The 13,905-nt window shown below is 37.9% G+C and overlaps 1 non-coding gene across 1 annotated transcript; it reads right to left on the bottom strand.

Annotated features, from left to right (window-relative positions):
* Nucleotides 1-12,050: 12,050 nt before the first annotated feature.
* On the bottom strand, nt 12,051-12,157 carry LOC121207381 (small nucleolar RNA R71). Its single transcript, XR_005902472.1, has one exon. It is a non-coding gene; the product is annotated as a small nucleolar RNA R71 (small nucleolar RNA).
* Nucleotides 12,158-13,905: the final 1,748 nt, after the last annotated feature.

Raw genomic sequence — 13,905 nt, 5'->3', positions numbered from 1 at the left:
ATTTTATTTTTGTTTTTATCCCCTAAAAACATTTTCTTTAGTTTTCTTTTGACGTTCTTTTCCCTTTTTGGCAAAATCTTGGCTTATTCTTCTTTTATTTTCAATGCCACTTGTCACTCTTAGTTTCACGATTACATTTCTTTGGTGTTCTATAGCTCTTCTCCAGATTCGACCATAACGCCTAGGCCAGGTTTGGGGTGTTACAAGATTTGCTTAAGAAAACTCCAAGGTAATATCTCTGATATTAAGCAAACAAAACTTGCATTTACAAAATCTAGCCAAGAAAATGTAGATTTGTCAACTTGGGTATTTAACCAAGATGATATTAGAAATGGATTAATTCATAAGATCATTGTGGATGAATTACTTTTTATATTTGTGGAAGGGGAGGGTTTTAAGTTATTTATTTCTATAGCATGCCCAATGTTTCATCTTCCATCTCATTGGACAATTAGAAAATGTTGTCTTGATTTGTTTAATTCCATGAAGAATACATTAAAACAATCTTTTTAAAAAGAGGTAAGTAGAATTTGTTTGATGACAAACACTTGGACGTCATTGCAAAGGATATCTTACATGGTTCTAATATCTCATTGGATAGATAATGAGTGGAAGTTACAAAAGATAATTATAAAATTTTGCCTAATTTCTACTCATAGAGATGAGAGCATTGGTCAAGCCCTTGAGAAATGTCTTCGGGATTGGGGGATTGAGAAGGTTTTTCATTGAAGCAAATCGCGATAAGTTTTAAATTTATGATTGATCGTACTTGAAATCTAACTATTATCACGATAAAGGCAAGCGCACCTATCGAACAGTAGTATAGTTTATAGCAAGACCGGAATGTTGAACCACAGGAACTAAAAGTACTAGTATTAACTCTCTTTTTATTATCTAGCCTAAAAATAAAGGGGTTTGTTTTATCTAAATTAATTAACTAAACTAAAAATACATATGAAGAAAATTGGGGAAATAACTTTTGGGAAAAATTAATTGATTTGGACAATACCCAAAGGAAAATCCACCTAGACTTCACTTGTTATTTGACTTTGAATCAGACGATATATTCACTTGACTTGATCCGTGGAAATCCCTAAGTTATATTATTATCTCTCTCGAGACTAACAATGTCTAACCCTAGGTTGATTAATTTAAATCTCTTTCTAATTAAAACCCCTAGTGTTGCATTAACTCGATCTATGGATTCCCTTATTAGGTTTTACCCTAATCCGGCAAAATTATGTCGCCTTATGTCTAGGGGTGCAATCAACTCCGCTTAATTATGCTAGATCTACTATTAGATAGGGACTTTTGCTCCTCTGAATAAGCACATCAATACTTGAATCAATATCCTGCAATATTAAAGAAAGAATTAAGAACTCATAATTAAGAACAAGTCAAATATTTATCATACAATTCAGAAAATAATAACAAGATCCACCTTAGGTTTCATTTCCTTTAGGTATTTAGGGGATTTAGTTCATATATGTAAAAGAAAACATCTCAGAAGAATAATGATAACAAAACATAAAGAAACCCAAAAATCCCGAAGGAAATTGAAGGGAGATCTTCAGTCTTGAAGGAGAATCCGGCTTCTGAGATGGATCAATCAGCTTCCTTCGACTAATTCCTTGCCTCCTACTCCATGTGTCCTTTCTAGGTATGTCTTGGGGTGTTTATATAGGCTTTAGAATGCTTCAAAATCCTCAAGAGTGGCCTTTTCCGAATAGGACTAGATTTGGGCTTGACAGGGACACGCCCGTGTGACACGCCTGTGTACAAGTGCTTCAACCAGTGTTCGAGTCTGTTGAATAGACACGGATGTGTGGTCTACCCGTGTAAGGAAGTCCAGGCCATGTTGATTTCCCACGTTGGCCCATTTTTTCCATTTTTGGCCCGTTTCTCACTCTTTTTACTTTCCTATGCTCACCTAAGTATAAAACATGAAATTAAAGGATTAGGATCATCGAATTCACCAAATCTAAGGAGAAATCATCCATAAATGTGCTAAGCATGGGATAAAAATATGTATAAATTACGATTTATCAAATACCTCTACACTTAAGCGTTTGCTTGTCCTCAAGCAAAATCCTCAACTCACAATTAATATTTCATTTGTCTCAATTTATAATTCCTATCAATAATATCTCAAAATAAACCATAAGTAATCATACATTGAGAATTCGATTAGAAGAATATCAAATTTTCAAACATTCCAAGTTGAGCATTTTATCATGAAAACATTAGGTGTCTCCCCTCATCTAAGTAATCACCTTTGATTCAAAATATAACAGAATTCAACATCCTCACTACCAATTCACTCAAATCACTCGAAGTGTTTAAGGAAAACAAATGAAGCACTCATTAGTCAATATGAAAAGTTATTACCATAGGCTTGCGTGAAAATCAACTCTCCACCACTATATATTAGAAGATACATCAATCAAAAGGTCTTTAGAGGGTTGTAAATGGCTTTGGTTAGGGGGTGTGGTCATAAGCTGACAAAGAAGGTTAGAATCGAAATTGAATTGAAAAATTACCTAGCTAGAAAAATTAATACAACTAACAAATTACATTCCTAATTGAACTTTTCTTCATGGATAACATCATTTTAATCTAAGCATTACATAATTTTTTTTAAGAACAAATCAAATTAACATAGAATTTTGCTAAAACTAAAACATAGCTAAGTAATTTATTCAAATCAAATCTCGACAAAAATAAGGATTAAATTAAATGAGGGGATTTCAACAATAATGGTTTATGGGTTAGTATTGAGGGTAAATCAATGAATGGCTTGTTAAGCTAGAGGGGGTTCACTAAGGGTTAATTATAAAGGTAGGCTTTTATGGAGTGAGTGGGTTAAACTTAAGTGCCTTTATCATCTTGACATATCAATTCAAAAGGTTTGGTCTTGACATACATAATCAAGCAAGTTCTAGAGTAATAATTCGATATTGACGCACTCAAAGCAACAATAAAAGTGAGCATGAAAGAAATAATATATGCTTTAAAGGCTCAAGATCTCACAAAAATTATGGGTTTTTTATGTTTAACCTGTGAATTTCAACTCAAGATAATACCTAAACTTGGGGAAACAACCTAAAATTTTTAATTTTCAAAAATCAACTTATCATGCTTGATTCTCTAATTCCTTAAAGTTTAACAATTAATGCATAAATGCCTATGTTTTAATTCAAGACATATCAATAAAAATCATAAATTAATCAAAATTCATTTTAATAATGATATGAGAAGATTATTTAAGAACAAGACAAAATTCAGGGATTTTTCTGATAATGATATAAATAACCCCCCAAACTTAAGATGTACATTGTCCTCAATGTACAAAGATAGATTTACTGAAAATATAGATATAAGATCACAAGATAGGGAGAGGAGTGAAACTTCCTGAATGTTAAATGGAATCCTTGAATTAGATTCATAGAGAGTAGTCGGTTAAGGCAAATGTAAGATTGGAGGAGGATACTCCGGTGGTGGTAGAGGTTCGTTAGTCCACAAGTCCTGCGCCAAAAGAATATTCTAGTGGTAGCTATGGTCGTGGTCGAGTAGGACATGGCAGTCATGGAGAACCTTTTCCAGTGGAGTTGCAAATTCTTAAGTAATAGTGAGCTTTGGAGCTCTTTATAACTACGATAAAATCAATAATTCTTTAGGAAATATAAAATAGCATGATTACTCATAAAGAAATGGCTGAAAATATAAATTGTTTAATATAAATTATAAAACCTAAGGATGTAGTAAAAAATAAAATTAAAGAAAAATAAAATAAAAAGTTATTTTAAAAAGATAAAAGTAAAAACATAAAAATAATAAATAAAAGTCTTTAAACATCTTTATCGCTAGATGGTTCGCGAGGTGGGGGCGGCGATGAGATGTGAAGGTGCTGACATATCTTATGTATAGTTGCATCAATGTGATCAAAGCGCTAAAAACATTGCTGCTCAAATCGAGTGAGGCGCTCAGAGATGTCAGAGAGTAAAGCCGCCACATGAACTGGATGATGAATAGGTGGTGCCTGAGAGGCTGGATCCTCGTGAGGTGGAAGGACATCATCGGCAATGTCCTCTGGGTCCTCCTACTCGGCTGACTAGATGAGGCGGTACTGGGGAGGATCAAATCCATGTCGTCACTCGATCATCCTCATATGCAGCATACTTGAGATGCCCTGTGGGGATATCTAACCAATGAGGGTGAGGGAGGATGCTTACGTCGCCGTGTTGAGGAGACCGAAGTATCGTGCCAGGCAAGTCACATAAGGGCCGATGAAAATGACTCCCTTCCTATGCCGCTCCGCCTGATGACGAATGGCGAGGGAAACGAAATAGTGAGGTCAAATACGTGCCCATGCTCCATGCTCCATAAGAAATAGGCATCGTTAGTGTTGATGTCACCGGTGCTCTCTCGCCGTCTTGTCAGGGTGTGGGCTAGGATGGTGTGTAGGTATCTCAAGGATGGGGCAAGAGTCGATGCCTTGGAGCGACTAGGGTCATAGGTGGCCGAAGCAGGGACGAGGGCCCTCCAACAGTTAAAAGGAAAGTAGTGGATATGGCGATGGAGGCTGGCGAAGTCGTCGTCGTCCATGAACTCCTCCGTGTATAGTCCTAACGCGACTCCGAACTCAGGCACACTCTGTGACAGCCTAAAATTGACCCTAGTCGGGAAGTGGTTTCGGGACCGCTAAACCGAGTCATAAAAATAATTAACTATCATAATTGATGCTCATTATATGTACATGTGCATGTGTGAAAATTTCGTGTTTGAATTTTGTTTAATTGTAGGTGAATTTTAGTAAATAGGACTTATGTGAGAAAATTTTGAAATGTGATAGGTCAAAGCATAATGACCTATTAGTGCATGAAATAAAAAGGGGGGACTTGCATGTCAAATTCCCCCCTAATTAGTAGTGGCCGGCCATGACAAGCATGGTAGACCAAGTGTGATGGGCAAGAACATGTCATAAACATGTTGAGTTAGTGTGTCATGGGAAGTATGATAAAATAAGGAGCATGGGCATAAAATAATGAAAGGGAATATGGTGAAAACAAAAAAAAAGTGTGTGGTTGTTCCCCCCCCATTGCCGTGAGTAAAAGAAAAGAAAAGAAAAATTTTGTTCATCCTTTTTCATCTTCTTTTGGCCGAAAATTCTAAGGAAGGAGGAAGGAGTTCTTGTTTCATGTTTGGTTTGGAAGAGGATTAGGAGGAGGTTTGGCCATACTTGTATCTAGATCAAGGTATGTTTGAGGTTGTGCCATGAGATTCATGCATGTTTTTTTTTAGTTGCTAGCTTGAGTTCTAATTAGCCCATGGTTCAAATCTTTGCTATGTCATGGGGATGATATTCGGCCTAGGTGGATTTTGTGTTAATGCCATTGCATGCTAAATATGAAGCTTGTTAATGATGCATGTGATGGTGGATTGATGATTCTTGAATCTTCTTTTTAGCATTTTTGAGTGAGCACATATGTGCATTGGTTGCTAGATGGAGAAGAATCGGCTAGCAAGTTGTGTGCTAAGGCCGAATATAATTTTTGTATATTAATGAGTAATGCATGTGTTAAATTGATGGAAAGGGAGAGGATGCTTCACTAGTGTATATATGTGTGTATTAGCCAAGTTTTGAACTTGAAACAAAATGGTGTTTAGTCAATACAAGTGACCATACTTGTAGAATGTATTAAGTGTTGCAATCGGCCCCAACATAGACATGCATATTCGGCCATAGGAAGGAGATTGGTGTTGCATGTATTCGGTTAGAGGCAAGCATATTAATGCTTTTGTCTTGGCTTAGAGAGTTCGGCCGAGGGGGAAAATTAGCCAAAATGTTGAGTTTGATTCATGATTCCATACATATGTGACTTTAATGTCTAATGTATAAATATGGGCTAAGTGCCTTGTGTTCCTCTTTTCGATGCTCAAATGATTAAATCAATTTATTTGTTTAATTAAGCTCAAGAGCAAAGGGGAACTAAATCCGATAAAGGGAAGGAAAAAGTGGTCGAATAGCTATCGGAATCGTTCGACAACATCCGAGGTAAGTTCTTGAGTAAAAGAGCTTAAATTATGATTTGATTAGATCATGTTTTAAGCAAATTAAAATCATGCTCTTTGTGTGGCTATTGAGCCGAAATTGCAAGAATGATAAGTGTCTTGTGTTTGAGTTTTGCTAACGAAAACAAAATACGAATGTGCCATGATTTATTGTTAAATGTGCATGGTTATTTGAATGATGTCCGGGCTAAGTCCCGAAGGCTTTGTGCTAAGTGACCATATCCAGACTAAGATCCGAAGGCATTTGTGCGAGTTACTAAATCCGGGTTAAGTCCCGAAGGCATTTGTCCGAGTTACTAAATCCGGGTTAAGTCCCGAAGGCATTTGTGCGAGTTACTATAACCGGGCTATGTCCCGAAGGCATTTGAACGAGTAGCTATATCCGGTTAAATTCCGAAGGTACGTGATTTGGGAATGAATGATCTTGCTGTAAAAATTTCAGTTAATACGCTTGAAACATCCCAACATTGAGGTATGTTTCGTATGTGCTTTGAATTAGTTGAGCCCTTACAAATAAGTATTCGCTCAGTTGATAAATGAGCTACCGGCCTTTGGCTAAGTTGATATTTGTGTATGAATAAAAGGGTTGGTAATGTGAAGTAAGTATGATATTGAAAAATTGTGCATATGAAATTATCCGTTTAGTTACATGAATGCTATACTTTTGTTGTGCTGGAATCCCTTGCTCAAAACTTACTAAGCATAAGTTGCTTACTCCGTCTCCTTGATTCTCTGTTTTATAGATTTTGGTTCTCCAGCTATCGGACTCGGGATTTTGAAGTCGAAGTCGCCCACACTACCAAAGCCCCCCCCTTTTGGTACAATTTTGGTTGAACTTCGAAATGGCATGTATAGGACTACCCTTTTTGTTGTGGGTCATGGACCCTTTGGACTTGTATAATTTTGGATAGCCATGCGAAAATGGCTTATATATGTTTGAGTATAATGTTATAATCATTTGGTATGGATATGGTTATTGAGAGGTGTGGATATGCTTATCAAGGATTGGCCATGGGAATGGTTAATCACTGTCATAAATTGTGCTATTTATGCTAAAAGGGCTAGTTGAATCATGGAAACTATGAAATAGGTAAAGTCTACCTTAAAGGCAGATGCTGACAGCAGCAGTGATGTAGATTTGGAAAATCACTAAAAATAGCAGGAATGGAATAAAATTGTGAATAAATTATGTAAACGAACCTTGATGAATCTATTTTCATTGGAAAGTAACGAAATGATCATATGGACAGTATGTTAAGAGATATTTAGGTTCTCGTAAGACAGGGCCAGAACGGTTTCTGGATTCCCTGTTTCGATTTTGGAAATTCATTATAAATTAACCAGAGATAATTAAGAGTCATGCCATATATGTATAGATTCCTCTTTGAGTCTAGTTTCTATAGAAACAAACGACATCAGTATTGAAGCCCTGTACAGGGAGATATCCAAGTCGTAATGCGCAAAGGTCAGTGTAGTCAATCCCTGTAACATGGGAGATTTTGACTAATAAACTGTACTAATTGGCCCAACCAAAAATTATAGAAAAATATATGTAGATGGGCATATGAGTCTAGTTTCGGGGAAAATTTACGGAACTGGATTCCGAGTTTCTGAACTCAAGATATGATTTTTTTAAGCGACTAGTACGCAGATTGGCAGTGTCTGGGAAATTTTTTTATAAGTGGTTTAAAGTCTGTTAACACCTCGTGTTCGACTCCAGTGACGGTCTCGGGTTCGGGGTGTTACACACTCAGCTGGCAAACTAAAATGCCGAGACAGAACTGGATCATTCCAGGATCATCAAACTCTGTCACAACAACTTGAAGGTGGAAGGTCGAGCAGAGTTCGAGTGTGAGCTCGAGGTACGTCGGCTCGATGATCTCGAAGAAAAGGCCCTACGGGTCAGTAGTCTGAGGGCCCGGATAGCGTCAGTGAGTTGGATCTGCTCGAGTGCAACCCAATCAATGCAACAGCCCACACCTAGGGGTCGGGCCCGTAGTATCTGAAAGAGTTCCTCCTGAGGTCTCAGGGGAAACTGTAGGAATGGGTGCAGGATTTCGGTGGTAGGACCCGAGGAGGATGCTGGTCCTTTTCGCTTCTTCGAGGCTGGGACGATAGTCTTTTTCCCTCGTGGGTTTGACATGGTGTATCTGTAAGAATAACGACGAAAATAACATATTCTAACAAATTCATGAATTAACCATGAATATCGTTAAACTAACAAATCCAACCAAACTAATGACACTAACAAGACTCAACCAAAAGCAATCTAACTTGATGACAGAAATTTTATGGCAAATGACATAGTAATATCATGACTAAATTCAACACAAGATGGATGAAATAGATCCTAAGGATGAGAATATTATGATAAGCAATTAGCAACAAAATGTAAGTAATAAAATCATGATAGTAAGCATCAAAAGGGAATAAAAAAGAAGAGAAAATCGTTAGTGGAGGACTTATGGCCGAAGGAGCGACGGCATGATGGTAGGGGTGTGGGTCAGCCACGGACGTGGGCAGTGAGGCCGTGTGGTTTGCAATGGGGCTCGTAAGGGTGAAAAAAATGAGAAAATGGAAAAGAAAAGGGAAATGAGGTATGAGGAGGAAGAAAATGGAAGAAGAAAGGAGAGTTAGGGGGTGGCCGGTTGGTGAGGCAAGAAGATTGCGACGGCTAGGGTTAGGGTTTTTGAGGAAGGGGATGATGAATAGTGAGGCGTTTATATAGATATTGGGGCACACTGCCATGGGTCATGCTCGTGTGCCCTTATTTTAGCCTGTGCATTTCGTGATTTTCAAATTTGGCCACGTCTGAAATTCGGCCCACGCCCGTGTTCCTTGGGTGTGCTGGTGCACACAGTCGTGTCGCATGGCCGTGTCCTGCTTCTGTGACACGTGTCCTGCTTCGTTTGCTTCTCCCACACCTGTGTATATATACGCACGCCCGTGTTATTTTGATAGTATCGACCACGGCTAGTGGGCACAGGCGTGTCGCACGCCAGTGTTAATTTGGTAGTTTTGACCACGGTTTATAAACACGGGCGTGTCGCACGCCCGTGTTGATTTGACAGAATTGCCCATGGCCATGCCGCACGGCAGTGGCAATGTATTGAATTCTGTGTTGGGAAAAAATTTTGCTCTGTTCTCCCATGGCCGTAACGCACTACCATGTCGCCTCCTGTGGTTGCACACTGCCGAAGGCACACCCGTGTGCCTTTCCATGTGGATTTGGAAAACCTGCGTTTAAGGACTCAGTTAATGATTTAGATGTTAAAAACAAAAATGTAAAGAAATCGACATTGTTAGTACTCAGGTTGCCTCTCAAGAAGCGTTTATTTAGAGTCTAAGCTCGACTTTCCTCTCTTGTTGCATCGTCATGGTGGTGCGAGGAGTTTACACTCCTCCTTCCTGCTATTAATCTCATCAAAATAAGGTTTTAGACGAGCAATATTTGCCTTAAAAGTGTCGAATTTAGGATGAATTACTTCGACTGTACCATATGAAAAAATGCTAAGTACCGTAAGAGGGATTGCTCTATTAGGTTCAGAAGTGGCAATACGAGGGTCTGCTGCATCTAATAGTACTTTGTCTCCAACCTTAAGTTGATTTGGTGAAACATTGAGCCCGTCATGGCGTGGTTTTGTTTATCGTCTGTTCTCAGTTTTTGTGTTCGCCATTCATCTAATTCCTCGATTTGTAGCCTTCGTTCTTCATAGATGGGTCCTTTGTTGTTACTTGAACAAGGTTCCTGTTTACTCTTCGAACGTGTTTCCTGCAAAAAAAAGTTGCACCACATGATCAGTATTAGTAAAATTTTGATCTTGAAGAGTGATTGTTTCATCCTCCACACGAAGTGTGAGTTCACCTGTACCAACATCAATAATATTTCTATAATAAACCGTAATTTATACATATTTTTACCCCATGTTTAACGCATTTTATGGATGATTTTTCCTTAGAATTGGTGAATTTGATGCTCCAAATGCTTTAGTTTTAGGATTTATACTTAGGTGAGCATAGGAGAGCGAAAGGAACGAGAAACGGAGAAAATAGGCCAAAGTACGAAATCAACACGGCTTGGACTTCCTCACACGGGCATCCCACATGGCCGTGTCAATCTGGCAGAATTGAAGCACGACTCACACGGGTAGAACACACGCCCGTTCCATTCTAACAGGCTCGAACACGGCCTGAAATAGTTGTACACGGGCATGTCATTGCCGAGCCCAAGTTGAGTCCAATTCAGAAAAGGCCACTTTTGAGGGCTTGTAGGCATTACAAAGCCTATAAATACACCCTAGAGGAGGAATAAAATGGACACACACAGGGAAGAAGGAAGGAATTACTCCAAGGAAGCCGATTGATCCATCCTAGAAGCCGGATTCACCATCAAGACTGAAGATCTCTCCTCAATTTCCCCTTTAAGAGTTTTGGGTTTTCTTTATGTTTTGTATTCTTTATTATTCTGAGATGTTTTCTTATTTAGTTATGAACAAAATCCCCTAAATACCTAAGAGGAATGAAACCGAAGACGAATCTTGTTATTATTTTCAGAATTGTATGATAAATATTTAACTTGTTCTTAATTATGTGTTCTCAATTCTTGTTTTGATATCCCAGGATACTGATTCAAGACAAGCTCTTATTTAGAGGAGCAAAAGTCCCTGTCTAAGAGTACATTTGTCATAACTAAGCGGAGTTGATTGCATGCCTAGAGATAGGGTGACAAGATTTTGCCGGATTAGGGTAAAACCTAATAAGAGGATCCATAGATCGAGTTAATGCAACCCTAGCATGTTAATTAGAGAAAGGTCTCAATTATTCAACCTAGGGATTAGACATTATTAGTCTTGAATAGGGATAATAACATAACTTAGGGATCTCTATGGAACAAGTTAAATGAATAAATCGTCCGATTTGGAGCCAGAATAACAAGTAAAGTCTAGGTGGATTTTTCCTTAGGTATTGTCTTAATTCAATTGATTTTCCCAAAAGTAATTCCCCAATTTTATTCTCTGTGAGTTCTTAGTTTAGATAATTAGTTAGTTAAAACAAAACCTCCTTATTCTTAGGCTAGATAATAAAAAAAATAGTCATTACTAGTACTTTTAGTTCCTTTGGATTCGACAATCTGTTCTTGCTAAAACTATACTACTGTTTGATAGGTACACCTGCCTTCATCGCGATAATAGTTAGTTTCAAGAACGATTAATTATAAATATTTAAAACCTATCACGAAATCACGCGATCAAGTTTTTGGCGCTGTTGCAAAGGAACTAAGATATTAGGAACGCTCAATTTTTATTACTTTAGCCATTTATTTTTCTTGCAAATTAATTTTATTTTATTATTTATTAATTTATTTTTTCTTTCTCTTTGCAAGTTTTTATAGTTTATGACTAGAAGAAACCCGTCAGGACCACTACTTTTTTACGAAGAAATTGATCGCACAGTTCACAGAAACCAAAGAGAAATAAGGCGAAGCATAAGATACACAGAGAACGAGCAAGAGGACGATACTCAACCCCCAACCAAAGAGATAGCTGAAAACTAAGGCAATCAGCTACCTCCTGCAATTGCAGTTAATCAAAACCCTGCTCCACACACTATGTACGATTATGCTAAACCTTCTTTAACAGGAACTGAATCAAGCATACTTAGACCTACTGTAGCTACAAATACTTTTGAACTCTTTTGAACTGAAACCTAACACAATTCAATTGATACAACAGTTTGTTCAGTTTGATGGTTTGCAGGATGAAGATCCTAACGCTCACTTAGCGAAATTTTTGGAACTATGCGATACATTTAAAATCAGTGGCATTTCTGATGATGCCACACGTCTTCAGTTGTTTCCCTTTTCATTGAGAAACAAAGCTAAACAGTGGTTGAACTCATTACCATGAGGGTCAATCACTACTTGGGAACAAATGACCGAAAAAGTTCTTTTAAAATATTTTTCGCCGGCTAAAACGGCTAAATTACGTAATGATATCTCTTCTTTTGTACAGATGGATTTAGAAAAACTCTACGATGCATGGGAGAGATACAAGGAACTTTTGAGAAGGTGCCCTCACCATAGGCTACCGCTTTGGCTATAGGTCCAAACGTTCCATAATGGCCTAAATCCTTCGACTCAGCAAATGGTTGACGCAGCTACTGACAGAACCATCAATAATAAAACACCTAAAGATGCTTATGAGTTTATAGATGTCACTTAATAACTATCAGTGGCAAGTCATGAGGACAAAGCCAATGAAAGTAGCCAGTGTTTATAATGTCGATTCGGTCACCATGCTCTCTAATTAGGTAGATGTAATACCCCTTACCTGTACTCATTGCCGGAATACGGTACGAGGCATTACAGGAGTTTACGAATTATTTTATTTATTTATTTATTTTTTATATTTAATATAGCCCCTTTATAAATATCTAACCTTCCATGTAATATTAAATCGAGACCAATCCAGATCAACCAAACCAATTCAACATATTTTCAAGATAAATTCATGCGTATTTATAAGATAACCTCATCACAAATCAAAACCAAGATTTGTTAGCCATACCATTGGCTGACCTTACATTCATTTCACAGAATCATTTACTTTATTAGCTTATACATGCCATTGATTTCCAAAATAAAGTTTCTTTATATACCGAAGTCCTGATGATGTATAAATAGTTATTGATATAGTTGTTGATATGTTTGTCATAGTTGTTGATATAGCCAAATAGTTGTTATTTGGTTGATTAGTAGATGATGTATAAATGCATTTGGAAATTAGATAAGTTTGATGATTTTGGCATAATGATTTGTATGTTTGAATATGGAATTGAGTGGTTGAAATGTTTGTGAATAGATGTCATGATATGTTTATGAGTTGGTATGTTATTGGTTGCCCATATATGTGTTAAATTGATACCATTTGATGGCTAGGTGTGTTTGAGATGAGGGTGGCAAATTGGCTTTGCAAATAGCCTATTTTTGTCCATACGGGCAGAGACACGGGTGTGTGTCTCAGCCGTATGCGACACACGGTCATGTTACACAGCCATGTGTCCCCTGGGGTACCCTTTCTAATTAAGGTAGTATACCCTACCTTTTTGACATGGCCTAGACACACGGGCGTGTCTATTGGCCGTGTGAGACACACAGCCTTGACACATGGGTGTGTGTGGTCTTTTCAAAAGGTACACAGGTTCGACACACGGGCGTGTGGTCAATAGTGTGGCCAAGTTAGTAACCTCTCTAAATTTCCCATGGAAATGACACACGGGCGTGTCTCCGGCCGTGTGATGCAAGTCAGTATGTATGCCCTGTTTTCACATGGCCTATGAGACAGGTGTGTCTGATAGCCATGTGAGGCACACGGCCTGTTCACATGGGTGTGTGACCCTTAAATGTTTGAAAATTTTCTAAGTTATCCAAAGTTTGTAAATGTTATTGGTTTAGTCTCGAACCACTTCTAAGCATGTTTTAAGGTCTCGTAGGACCTTAAAGGGACAATGTGATTCATATGAATAGATTTTGATTATGATTGCATAAATGTATGTGAATGAGGTGTGTTATTCGGTAATGCCTCGTAACTCTATTCTAGTGTCAGATACGAGTTAGGGGTGTTACATTTAATTGGTATCAGAGCTATGGTTTAGTGATTCTAGGACTAACGTAGCGTGTTGGAGTCTAGCTATACATGCCATATATATAAACTGCGATAGTGTGATGATTCCTGACAGTTAAAAATGTGTTTTTTTATAGCAAATGGATCTCGATCGAGCTAATGATGTGGAAAGTAATGAGCCTGCTCCCGCTTAAGGGGTAGTACCAGCCGA

The sequence above is a fragment of the Gossypium hirsutum genome, chromosome A09 (genome assembly GCF_007990345.1).
Source record: "Gossypium hirsutum isolate 1008001.06 chromosome A09, Gossypium_hirsutum_v2.1, whole genome shotgun sequence".
Lineage (NCBI taxonomy): Eukaryota > Viridiplantae > Streptophyta > Magnoliopsida > Malvales > Malvaceae > Gossypium > Gossypium hirsutum.
This window is presented reverse-complemented; position numbering and strand designations above follow the sequence as displayed.